Below are 13,956 nucleotides of genomic sequence, written 5' to 3' on the forward strand. Positions count from 1 at the left end.
GAATGACATCCTCAATGCATGTAGATTTATAATATTTTAACTTACATCGCAAAAAAAATAAAAAATTGAAAAAGGGGGGATTCGAACACCAGGGAACAGACGAGAAGCAAAAACACCTCCGTCACAGCCCTCAACACCACCCCCCCCATCGCCAGCGTATCGGACAGGGCCCAATCAAGAGTAGGCCCTTCCCCCCTTTGGCACGCCGCTCTGAAGCACTCTAGCTTACTGCACCTGGTATTCCCAGGGGGTCTCCCATCCAAGAACTAACCAGGGCCGAACCTGCTTAGTTTCCGAGATCTGACGAGATTGGGCGTGTCCAGGTTGGCATGGCCGTAAGCCCCAAGAGGCTACCCCCCCCACAATATTGTGGGGCCAGACGGCGCGCCGGGGAGACAACCCCCAAAAGGGGGTTGATCCCTCAATCCAGGCAACAGGCCAGAACTCGACCTGTGCCTGGAGCACTGCGGACTAGACAGGCGCCTAAGGGGTCTACTGTAAGAACAGTACCCGGCGGAAGGGGTGTTCGGTATGCTGTGCACCATGTCATGACCTCAACAAACCCGACCCCTCCAGCGGGGTCGAGGTTCAAAGGAGAGGCCGACACAATTGGCAGACGTCATGAAAGATCCGGGGGCACACTCTCGGGCAGACCGGGGTCAAGCCCGGCCTCAACCCGAGAGTCGACTCTGCTACCAACACACCGGAGAACTAACCACCTCCCTATGTTTAGTTTAACAGGCGGCGGTTGTTCCCTTAAAACTCTCTGAAGTCGGAACCCGTTTTTGAACCCGTCGGCGGAGAACAAAATAATTAGAATGTCTTTGTGGTAGATTTCCCAAGCAAAATGTATACATGTACAGGATCTGTCGTCCACCAGGAGTCGTTGGTGAACAGGGTAAAACATTACATCATACATTCTAGTCCAAGAGGGTATCCACCCTTCTCCTGGAGAGCAGGAGGGGAGGGGACATAGATTGGACTAGCACATAGTGGTAAAATAGATGATAAGGTCTTGAGACAGAGTGATTTAGCATTTTAAGAGGTAACCAAACAACAGAGACTTCTGTCTCCCTTCCCCAGGCCGAAACTCAACGACAATAGACTATAGAAATGGTTTGTTGACCATCTCCACGTAAACAAAGGAATGGCCCGGTGACACCCAACCCTGATATTTACAGGAGACTTTTGGCTGGCTGAAACAATGGGGTTGACACCAGACCCTTAAGCCTTATCGTGATTACTTCCCCCAACTGCCAACTGCCAACTGCAGCTGTTAAGTACAGTTGAGTAAAATGTTGCCTCCAGCAAAAGATATGACCTTAAAAGGAAATTCCGGTATAGGCCTACTCAAAAAGGCTGTTACCTAGATTCAGCCAATCAAAAGTGTGGGTAGGCTAAAAACGGCAACAAACACTGGTCCTCCAATTGGAAGCTCTCTCTCTCATAGAAAGGTCCGCCCTTCCTGACGTAAAGTCTAGCGTATTCTAGGGGGAGGAGTTTAGTCTTTAAAGGAAGCGGTTCAGAGCGAAAAAGAAGTGGCAGGAGGAGTGGGATAGAGGAAGTAAAGGTAGGCAGTTTTATAATATCCAGAGGGCAGTAGGGAAGATGAGAAGTAGGGGTAGGAGTACGAGGGAAGAAGTGATTGTATCAAGAATGAGATTAGGGCACACAGGGCTAAATAGTACACTTAGGTTAATGGGCAAGCATGAGACGGGTAGGTGTGAGTATTGCGGTAGACAGGAAACAGTGGAGCATGTGTTAGTGGAGTGTAGTAAGTATAGGGAAGAGAGACAGATCCTAAAAGAAAGGTTAGAGAGAGACCACATCAAGCTGGAGGTAAGAGAAGTGTTGCGACTGAGTTCAGGGAATGTGGGGTATAGGGCCATTTTTTATTTTCTAAATAGTACAGGTTTGAGTGGTAGGATATAGAGTAGTGTAGAATAGGGATTGGCATGTGCATAATCCATCTAGCTCTAAAATCAATTTCAGTAGGTGGCGGTAATGCACCAACACGTTAGTGCCAACCGCCAATAAACATTAGAAGAAGAAGAAGAAGAAGAAGAAGAGAGAGACACACAGACAACAAACAACACAGGAGCAACACAACCTTCTTTCCCCCTACTGGACGAAAGGACGAACGACGCATTGAGACGGACACCAGCGAATCCAACGAGAAGGAGCCGAGAGAGATGCTTTTATTGAAGTGAACTTAGTCCGAAACCCACGGTCGATGACACAGTATCGTAGCATGATTGGGTTTCATTGCATTGTTTTTTATTAACTTTTGGATCCCATTAAAACCGGATCCTTACATTAATCTTCTCTCTGACTCTTTCTTTCAACCGCTGTCTCTTTGCCGTGGCCTTGTAAACCACGTAGCTGGTTTTTGAAAGTAGAATAGGGCTTTTAAGGGAATACACAACGCAGAGCAGATTAATTGGCGAGAATGGCGCTGCAACGTCCGGCTGCCTTTCTGTTCGCTCCGTCGAGACTGTGCTTACTTTTGTTAATATTTATAGTTTTAAGAGTTTTGTCTGTACCAACAGTAGGTGCATTTAATGTGTATGACCGTCAGTCACTTATAGACATCGGATTACGGGAAATTTACCGATTGGATTACTCACTGGACCAGCTTTCCGAATCGCAACAATGGCCTGAGGAGATTCTCCGGAGAATGGGACCAGACCCTTTGTTCCTTGATCCCAGGAACAAAGGAACCAGACGGCGTGGGAAGAGAGCTGGGATCCGTAACAGGCTGAGATCCAGACGCCACCGAACGCCATTGCCCAGTATATTGCTAGCCAATGTACAATCAATCGACAATAAACTGGATGACATCCGAGCAAGGATTCAATACCAAAGAGACGTTAGGGACTGCAACGTTCTCTGCTTCACCGAAACGTGGCTCACGCCGGACGTTCCAGACCATGCAATCCAACCAGCCGAACACTTCTTTATCCACCGCAAGGATCGTACAGCAGAGTCCGGTAAACAACGTGGAGGAGGTATTGCCTTCATGTTTAACAACAATTGGAGCGATCCAACTAACGTGAAGGAATTATCCAACCACTGCTGCCCAGACCTGGAATATATAACCATCAAGTGTCGTCCTTTCTTCCTCCCGAGGGAGTTAACGGCGATCATCCTTGTAGGAGTGTATATTCCACCGCAAGCCAGCAACAACGTCGCGCTCTCCAGACTCCACGACGAGGTAAATAGAATACAAGCGGCGAACGTTAACGCCGCCATTTTAGTGCTGGGTGATTTCAATAGCGCCAATCTGAGAAAGGTATTACCTGACTTCTATCAGCATGTGACTTGCAACACCAGAGGCGGTAACATCCTAGATCACTGTTACACGCAATTTAAAGGTGGCTACAAGGCTCATTCTGATAGTGGCTTTGGTAAATCAGATCACGCGTCCATCTTTCTTTCACCAATGTACAAACAGAGAATCAAAAGTACTCCTGTAGTCTCGCGAGAGGTGCAGAAATGGGATTTGACGTCAGAGGAGACGCTCCAGTCTGAGTTTGACTGCACAGACTGGAATGTGTTCCGCGACACAGATAACATTAATGTCTACACGGAGACAGTGCTGGACTATGTTTGTACTTTGGTGGAAGAAACAATCCCCACTACCAAAATGAGAGTTTACCCAAATCAAAAACCCTGGGTAGACAAATCCGTCCGTGAAGCTCTGAGAGAGCGCACCAAAGCATACAACGACGGCCTAGTGGCAGGCAACATGAATGACCACAAGGTGGCGCGATACAACATAAGGAGGACAGTGTCAGAGGCCAAACGGCGCTACAGGGATAAAATTGAACTCCAGTTTGAACAAGCTGACTCTAGAGCTATGTGGCAGGGGCTCAAAACGATGACAGACTACAAAGGCGCCTCCCTCAAACTGAACAGTGACATCTCCTTAGCAAATGACCTCAATACCTTCTATGCGAGGTTTGATGCTGGTAATAACAACACCAGCTCACAAGCCACGGCAATGGGGGGGGGGGGGGTCGGCTGCTGATGGAGGCGCAGTGTTCAGGGTAACAGAGCATGAGGTGAGGCGGACCTTTAAAAAAGTGAATATCAGGAAGGCAGCAGGTCCGGACGGCATCCCCGGCCGCGTCCTAAAAGTCTGTGCCGACCAACTGGCCCCAGTATTCACTGACATATTTAACCTGTCCTTAGAACAGGCTGTCATCCCCACCTGCCTGAAGAAGTCCACTATTATCCCTGTACCCAAAAAATCCAAGCCTGCTTGCCTCAACGACTACCGCCCTGTAGCTCTCACCTCCATAGCCATGAAGTGCTTTGAGAAGCTAGTAAAGGGCTACATCTGCTCCTCCCTCCCCATCAACATGGACCCCCTGCAATTTGCATACCGCCCCAACAGGTCCACGGAGGACGCCATAGCCCATGTGCTGCACACAGCAGCATCACACCTGGACAAGAGGCAGGGGAACTATGTGAGAATGCTATTCATCGACTACAGCTCGGCATTCAATACCATAGTCCCCTCCATACTCATAACCAAGCTCAGGGACCTGGGCTTGAACTATGACCTCTGCCAGTGGGTCTTGGACTTCCTGACTGGCAGACCCCAGGTGGTGAGAGCAGGCAACTGCACCTCCTCATCCATCACCCTCAACATAGGGGCCCCCCAGGGCTGTGTTCTGAGTCCCCTCCTCTACTCCCTGTACACACACGACTGTGTGGCTCAGCGGAGTAGCAATACAATCATCAAATTTGCTGACGACACAGTGGTGGTGGGCCTGATCTCTGCCAACGACGAGAGGGCCTACCTGGAAGAGGTCAAGGTCCTGGCGGGATGGTGCCAGGAAAACAGCCTCTCCCTGAACGTCAGCAAAACAAAGGAGATGATTGTGGACTTCAGGAGGTCGGGGGTCAAGGACTACAGCCCCCTCAGCATCGACGGGGCACCGGTTGAGAGAGTCAACAGCTTTAAGTACCTCGGAGCCTACATATCCGAGGACTTGACATGGACCACACACATTGACAGTGTTGTGAAGAAGGCACGACAACGCCTCTACTTCCTCAGGCACCTAAGGAAGTTCCAAGTCAGTCAGAAGATCCTTAAGAACTTCTACTCATGTACAATAGAGAGCATCTTGACCGGCAACATCACCTCCTGGTTTGGGAATAGCACTGCACAAGACCGAAGCAGACTACAAAGAGTGACACGTTCAGCCGAACGCACAATTGGAGGGGGGCTCCCCACCCTCCAGAACATTTACAACAAGCGTTGCAAGGGCAAGGCTAAGAGAATCATTAAAGACTCCAGTCACCCGGACAACTGCCTCTTTGAACTGCTGCGGTCAGGCAAGCGATACCGGAGTCTCAAGGCGAGCACAGAAAGACTCAGAAGAAGCTTCTATCCCCAGGCCATCAGGCTGCTAAACGAACAATGAACACTACACAACAACAACCACCAAACGCACATAGCACACACATCCACACGCACACACTCACTTTAAACAAACACACTGTAGCACCCACTCCACACACTTTATAGCACACACCCACTTTAAACAAACACACTGTAGCACCCACTCCCCACACTTTATATTTATTGATGAAGGATTGCACTACAACTCGTACACCTTACTGTAAATTGTACCTAAATTGTACCTCATCCCATTTCTGCTTTGCACTATATAGTACTGTACATTAGTACACTGCATAGTATTGTATATTATATGGTAACTCAGAACATTGTACATATGTCTATACCGAACACTGTGACCTCATTTTCTTCTTCTAAATTACATGCTATACTATGTTATTTGATACTATCTTGTCTAGCACAGTCTCTGGAGCGTAACAGTAAGAAGCATTTTGTATGAAAGTATTCTGTACTTCTGTATGACAACTATTAAAGAAACTTGAAACTTGAATTCTGATTCATCAGAACAGAATATAGCCCCGTTTGTGACTTCAAAGTGGTGCCGTTAACCGAGAACGAGAAGTGTCCGTGATTTTGATTTTTTTTTTACGGTAACACTGGACATCGGGCAGCTGCCGGAGAAATTCGACACATCAGAACCTGAAAATAGGTGAGTACAAGCCGTGATAATGACGAAATACGTAGGACGCTCAGTTCGAACTGGGGTTGATAGAAATGTACCTCATATATAGGCTCTCGGGGAGGGTTATAGGTGAGGCGTTGGGGTGCGTAACACTGTTATCACATTTATTAGTTCAATCGGCCGGCGGGGGTGTTTAGTACGCGTCTCGCAAATTGAAGTGTCGGACTGCATTGAGATGAAAGGTCCATTGAATCGTGGGCTCGGTAGTCTGGTGTCAGGAAAGTCCGATGGGGTGTATCCCGGTTAGTAGACAGAACCTAAGTCGTTTTTCCCGGGAACGTGCACAGCTGAGGTGTGGTAATTTTTACGTGTCTGGACAATGAGTGAGTTGTGTGTCTACGCTTGCGGGATGAAGCGGGTTTCAGCCTGGAGCCGTCTCTCGAACGGCGACAGGCGGGGATCTGAATCATTGGCAGGACGTAGGGTCGTTAATACTATAATTCAACATTGTTCGGGTCACGTAATCAGGAGATGTGAGTATGGAGGGCGTCAATATGATAATGGGAGTTATGGGTCGCGAGCATTAACGTGGACGTAATATGGGGAGGGAGGCCTCTCCGGAGCTATAACGTAGGTTTTTGGAAAGTATTGTGCGGAGGCAGCCGCTCACCGTTTCAATTCGACGGTGCGAGCTCTCTGGACAAATACCGGCCGAACTAAATGGAGATCATTCCCATATTAAGGTTTGATCGAAGAGGATTAGGACGAGGCTGGCTAGGTTTGTCTACAAATGGAGATTTGTGGATTACAGAAAACGATAGTCGGCGGAAATCCATTTGAGTGCGTATAGACTCTGGGTCATATGTCCATCGTGACAAATTTCGGTGAATAAGTAGTACTTGATAACGATTCGGTTCGAAATACTGTTTGTAATCTAAACATTCAGTACATTTAGAGTGAACTATTGCACTTAATCTCGTTTTTAATAGACGCGCGGAAACTATTGAAAAATGTAAACATAGAATGTGAATCTTTAAAGATGGCCGCGCGGGCACACAATGGCATGAGATCAAAATCTGAATGGTGTTTGAATTGTATCAATAATATGTGTGTGGATGACTGTTAGAGGTTAGGAATGTTTGACATGACATAAGGACTTATTGTTATATTGTACATTGATTAATGAAATAGGGGATTAAATCTGTACACTGGCGCTTATGTTGAGATTAAAGTTGCTTTGACGTTAGAGCAACTCGTCGTAGCTCGTACTCGTCGTAGCTCGTAGGCTATAAGGTGTAGTAGGCCGCTGGTCGTAGACAAGCGGCTAAACTAGCTACATGCTATATGGCCAGGTAGTTGTAGCTATGAGGCTATCTCGTCGTGGCTCGCTAGGGTTATTCAATACTGTATGTTGTGAATGGGATGATATTACAGTGCAACTGAATTGTCAGTGATGTTGAATGCGTCGTGTGAATTGCAGTATTGGCTAATGTTAGTACGAATGCTGAATGCGTGGTGAATGAGTAGGCCGTATGAGAGATTCGCGCATGCGCACTGGTTTGAAAGGACTATATGTGTGGTGTGTGAAGCGAGCGAGTAGAATGGAATCAAGATGTGGTTAAAAGTACACTAGATGGCGCCAGATTCAGACCTGGGGCTCCCGTCCTGCTGCTGACTCGGCTTGATGGGATTCTCGGGAAGTCTCGCGATGCGAGGCCATCTTAGGTGGAGCGCCGTGGTCGCCATTTTAGACGGGGCAAGGGGTGACCATTGTAAGGGATTCATTTTTTCAAAGTGATGTGGTCGGAACTGCGCTAGGGGGCGGTGGAGGCATCATTTGGACTCCCGTCCTGGGGTAGATACAGGAGGTGTTTAGCTGGTGCAGTTTGTTAATGTCGTGTGTGGCTTTATTACGTTGGCAGTATGGTTAGATATATGTCCCTCTTTTAGGACCCCCCCCCCCCTCTCTCTCTCTCTCTCCCTACCCCCCCCCCCCCTCCTCTCTCTCTCTCTCTCTCTCTCCCTACCTCCCTCCCCACCACCTGCCCCCCCCTCCTCTCTCTCCCTCTCTCTCCCTACCCCCCCCTCCTCTCTCTCTCTCCCTACCTCCCTCTCCCTCTCTCCCTCCCCACCACCTGCCCCCCCCTCCTCTCTCTCCCTCTCTCTCTCCCTACCCCCCCTCCTCTCTCTCTCTCCCTACCTCCCTCTCCCTCCCTCCCCACCACCCCCCCCCTCCTCTCTCTCTCTCCCTACCCCCCCTCCTTTCTCTCTCTCTCCCTACCTCCCTCTCTCCCTACCTCCCTCTCTCACTCCCTCCCCACCACCACCCCCCCCCCTCCTCTATCCCTCCCTCCCCACCATCTGCCCCCCCCCTCTCTCTCCCTCTCTCTCTCCCTACCCCCCCCCCCCTTACCTCCCTCTCTCCCTACCTCCCTCCCTCCCTCCCCACCACCTGCCCCCCCCCCTCTCCCCCCCCCTCCTCTCTCCCCCCCCTCTCTTTCTCTCCCTCCCTCTTTCCCTTTCTCTCTCTCTTACTTTCCCTCTCTCTCTCCCCCCTCCTTCCTCTCACTGGGGGAAGTTACAGTGAAATGCGCTGCCAAGTACACTGTTTCGTGAGGCTTATTTTTGGTTTGCATAAGTGGCATGGGGTGGGGGATCTTATGTTAAAGCGTTCCATATTTTTATGAATCGCGGGGTATGTCTCGTTGGGCTGAATAGAGGCCTTGGGGAATAGGAATGACCCCCTCCCTTCCCATCTTTTCCCCCCGCCCCTCACACCAGTAGGTCTCAAGGAACCTACCCCTCTCTCCTAATTCTCTAACCTTCCCTAGATTCCTCTTTCCAAAGCCCTAGGCTCTCCCTCCCTAGTCTCCCCTACATCTACCCCCTAGCCTCCCAGGCACACACTAGTCTTGCCTACTGTACCTGGCGGGGCTCTCCCTAAACCTGCCCGGACATACATGTTTCCCCCCTGGCCCTTTCCTCTCTTGACCTCCCTGTAGTTCCGTTACGCCCTCTCTCCTACCCTTCAGGGTTTCCGGTGCGTCCTGCTTCTCTGTTTTGAGTTTGGGTCCTCACTTCAGTAGGCTGTTGGCGGTGGGGCGTGTTGTTATAAAGACATGTTGTTGTTTGTGGGGATTGCAGGACATATTAGGACACGCGCCGGTGAAGGAGGAACGCGGAGGAGGACGGAACACTCAACATGGTTCCTGGTTTGAGTGAAAGTAGTAGGCGGGTGCTTTTGGGGTGTGCTATATCAATGGTTTGGTTGTGTATGTTGGCTAGCGTGATGCTATATGTTCCACTCCAACAGCCTGAGCTGCCAGAGGTGGTGATAGTGGGTAAACGGTCGCTGCCGGACCATCACGGTAATCTTTTTTTGGGGATGGCAAAGGCGGTGGCAAAGGTGGCTAATAGAACAGATTGCTATGTGTGCGGCCTGTCCCCACAGGCGGCCGCCACGGGCCTTCCTCTGATTGCACACCCTATAACGAAGTGTCATGCCAACGTGTTAAGGGATTTGCCTACCCCTGACCTGTGTAACGGGGTGGGGCAGGACAGGATTGAGAGGTATCTGGGGCTGGGGTCAATGAAGAATAAAATGAAGATAGGTGGGCTGTTAGACACTGGCCCCCTTCCGATAGCATATAGGTCGGCAGGGTTTGAGAAGTGTGTGGAGGGTAAATCGAATGGTAAAATCGTGGGGTACTTGGACGGCTGCCTGGGGGATAATGGGGTCTGGGGCAAGGATTCAGAGGCGCCAGCTCCACCTGGGGCGTTTTTGGATTTGTGGTGATTTTGCGTATGCCTCGTTGCCAATTGACTGGAGGGGAAGATGTGCGTTGGGTTACTTAGTACCGGCTATGATGTTGGATGTTGGATGTTTTGCCGGCGTTTCCAAAGACAAGGAAGAGACGGGATGCGGACCATTTTTTTAGGGTGGCGTTTCCCTGGTATGGGGCATATGCAAACATGGGGGAACTGGATCATTTGGCTAAATTGTTTGAGGACATGGCTGCCATGACAGCGAGGGGCTTGGGCCTGGAGGCTCAGGAGTTGCGGTCCTTACGACTGATGGAGTTGCAGACGAGAGCAGCTATGGACTTCCTATTGGCGGAGTCGGGGGGCACGTGTGCGTTGATTGGTCAGGAGTGCTGCACATTCATACCAGCCAATGATGAAGGGGGTTTGCCAGCCATAATTGAGCATTTGAAGAACATTACTAGGGATATGCATGACCCTCGGGAGGACTCATGGGATGTCTGGGGTCATGGACAATTGGGCTATGTGGGGTGGTCTGTTGTTAAGTATCTGCTTTATGCCGTGGTGATGTTTGCAGTTATAGTTGTCTGTGTGACTGTGATCAGAGTGTGTGTTATGTATATGTTCAGGACTCTCTGCGCAGCTGGTCCTGCGATTGAGAGGTCATACTGCTCGACTGCACCTGCGTTTGCTATGATGATAGTGAGGGATGATGCGGAGGGAGGCCGGGTGGGTGTGGGCGTCCCGTTGATGCCAAGGTACCCGGAGTACGCGCTGGCGGCTGTTCTCTGATCTGGGTGGTGGACATTCTGGGTTGGGGAACGGGAGGGCCAGGGTGTGGGGTAGGGGACGTGCCTGAAGGAGTGTACATTAACGTTGGTTGTGTGGATGTGTATGCAATTTTGTTTTTTTCCCATAGTAGGTACGTGAGTGATGACTGTATTATGTGGAGCTGTGTACCCAGAGTTCGGTGTTGGGTCCGGTCGGTTATGCATGGCCGTCCGGCAGGGCACTGGATTCTGGGGATAATAGCTTGAATGGTGGGATAAGATGCTTGGGTGCTGACTGCTTTGTACCTGTGGTGGGGTGTGTTCTGACCTCTGTGGAGGGTCTGTTATGGACTCTTCAGAAAACAGGGGCCGACACCTCACGGCGTGCGGGCCGCGGTGTCCGATGCATTCTTTAGGTTATCTCTGGTGGACACGAGTCTGGATGACGAGTGTCCCCAGGGGGGATTGGTACTGAATAATGGAAAGAATATGAAAGAATGTATGTAATGAAAGACTAATCAAGATTGTTGTGAAGGGCCAGATTAAACCGAATATATATATTTATTTATATATATATATTTAATTGTATTTGTATATTCTCTAATATTCCCTGATATCCCTTGTATATTCCTTGTACAATATGCATTGAATATCCATTCTAGCCTACTGAACATCCCATAATAGTCTCCATTCTACTATTGGTCGAGACCTTGGTGCCAGGCTGCCATACCCCTCAGACCCAGTTCAAACGTACCGCTCGACATGTACGAACAAGTCCTAGTTCCGCGTAGGAATTTGGCTACCGCACCACTAATGGGACTATTTGTTCATAGTGCGTATATATACTGCGCTACTAAAGTAGGACTTTCTTTTCAGTCCAGTTTCTTACCCTCCAATAGAGTCACAGACGTAAAGCCTCCCCGCGACGCCACGTGTGGGAGTAAGGCCAAGTTCGCCTACCATCGGTATTGAGACATCGTGTATATTAATATTTGAATAGTCATATTTGGCACTATATCGTCGAGTTGGACGTAGTCTATTAAGCTAATAATAGTCTGTTAATATATAGTGCTTCGTGCGGTGAGAATACTACCGTAGTCAGTACCCCATCGTTTCGGGCAGAGAACTGGCTGCTTACCCAGGGTGGTTGACCCTATGTGAAGCTGCACCCGAGGAGCCCCAGAGCCGACGAGCGAGTGGACCTGTATACCGGATTATTCTACCGACGACAGCCCGCCTTCCCAGGCACGGATTATGCTTTGGATACTTTGATTATTCCATGGATAAAGACCCCCGACACTGCCGTGTGTTGGAACCCCCCCCCCTGGAGAGGACGCAAGGTGAGGAGACGCTCTGCAAGACGAGGTCGCTTCACGTCTCTCCCCCGTGGACCGGAGAGAGCCGGCCCACAAAGAGTCCACCTGCTTTCATCTGTGGTCCAAGGATCGCCGGCGCATTGAACGGCACTACAGTGGGTTCACCTGGGATACCCTTGGCCGGACGAGGCAGCCGGATTCTACCCCCCTCCCCCTCCTACTCCTGTCGGCTTACAAGCGACCGGATTAACCCCCTCTAGTGTATCTAGTATAATCATTAAAGTATCATTGCTGTTATTCCTTAACTATTCCAGGTCGTATATTTACCACCTGCGCCTTCAGAGATTGGACATTCTCTATTGATATACCGACGAATACTCCTTGCCATAAAAGTGCATACTATTTCAATTCATAAATGTAATTAAGTGATTAAGTGCTTATTCTACACACCATCGCTGTGTAGAAATAAAGACCTGTTTCTAATTCGTACATTTGTGTTGGATCCGTTTCATCTACGTGAGAGTGTTCATGATAATATATTTATGCCGTGTACTGGGTGGCCGAATATTAAGTACAAAGGTAGTGGTAGTAAGTATCATATCTAGTAATACAGTCAGGGAATTGTACCCCTCAGTTACAATTGGTCCTTCGAACCGGATGGTAATTAGTGTAATATTAATATAGTGTTATTAATATTGAAATGGCCTATGATGAACACTCCACGAAACGATCCTCCTAACCAACGCCCGCAGCGCGAACGACGGCTCCCTCAGTACTTAGAGGCTTACGCTGTCAGTCAACAACCTAGTCTTCTACTAACAGTAAACGCGGTAAAACTAGAAAGTAAAAGTATGTCTAACCCCAACGCCCAGACTACCCCGACCATAGAAGCCCCTACGGGCTCTAATGTAACTGACCAAGTTCACGGTGGGGACCAGTGGGAACCAGACATGACTTCACACCCCGCCAGTACTGAAGAAGTAGTCCCCGATGAGTCCCGGGAGGAATACAACGCTACCGAGAGAGAACTCGGCACGGAAGAAGACGGGGAGAGCACCGTGGAGATAGAGCTCCAAGGCTCCGCAAGGAGTACCCCGAGGGAAGGCTCCCCTATACAACCGCCTTCTCCCAGCGAGGCAGAGAGGACCCTACAGCAGGCCTTCCTCATCAGCCTGAACGCCGCTGCTGAACGCGACCGACTGCAGATCCAGCAGCGAAGCGAACACGAGCAGATACGTCTAGAAATAAGACGCATTCAGATGGAAGAGAATGTGGCCCGAGAACGAGCCGGTGCTCAACGGGACGCAGCGCGCGACAGACAGCAGTCGCAACTAATAGAACAGCTGATCAGACGGACAACACCCTCTCCCTCCGCCAGAGGCTCCAGGAACTCGTCTAGACACACCTCCAGGGCGGCATCCCCTAGCCGAGTAAACAACCCTGAACTTGACCAACAGACGAGGTCTATACCCCCCACAGACCACCTCCCCCCACCGGTCCAAGCGAGACCTAGCAACCGGGAAGGAGCAGCATATCCTGTGGAGAGGCTAAACCAGAGACTACAAGCACTGGATGACCTAACTGAAGACGAAGAGGAAGAGGAGGAGAACCACGCCCGAAGACAGCACAGTACTCTACCGGACCAGGAGGTCCGGTACAGCCCAGGCTATACTCCCGCGGAGCTGCGCTACAGACCCCCGACTCTATACACGGGTGAGCACGACGCACGACCCGCACCGAGGAACAGCACCTGGACAAGCGGGCCATGGTACACTGCCGGTACCAGCCCATACCAAGGAGCGGGAGGAGACTCGCCTAGGAGGCCTCTCCCCCAACGCTCGCCGATGTATCCACAGTCAGCGTCATACATTGGCACGCCTATGGTACCCGACTTCACCCAAGAGAACCGGGCCCAGTATACAGAACTCCGCATGTGTCTGGAGACCATGTTGGTGGATGTATTGGATGAACGCCACAAATACGCCATCCTACTGAAGCACTTAAAGGTGCCCCGCGCACATAATATAGCGCTCGCCTACGCGACTTCCACCACCC

The sequence above is a fragment of the Notolepis coatsorum genome (assembly GCF_963971535.1).
Source record: "Notolepis coatsorum genome assembly, chromosome: 2".
Taxonomy (NCBI): domain Eukaryota; kingdom Metazoa; phylum Chordata; class Actinopteri; order Aulopiformes; family Paralepididae; genus Notolepis; species Notolepis coatsorum.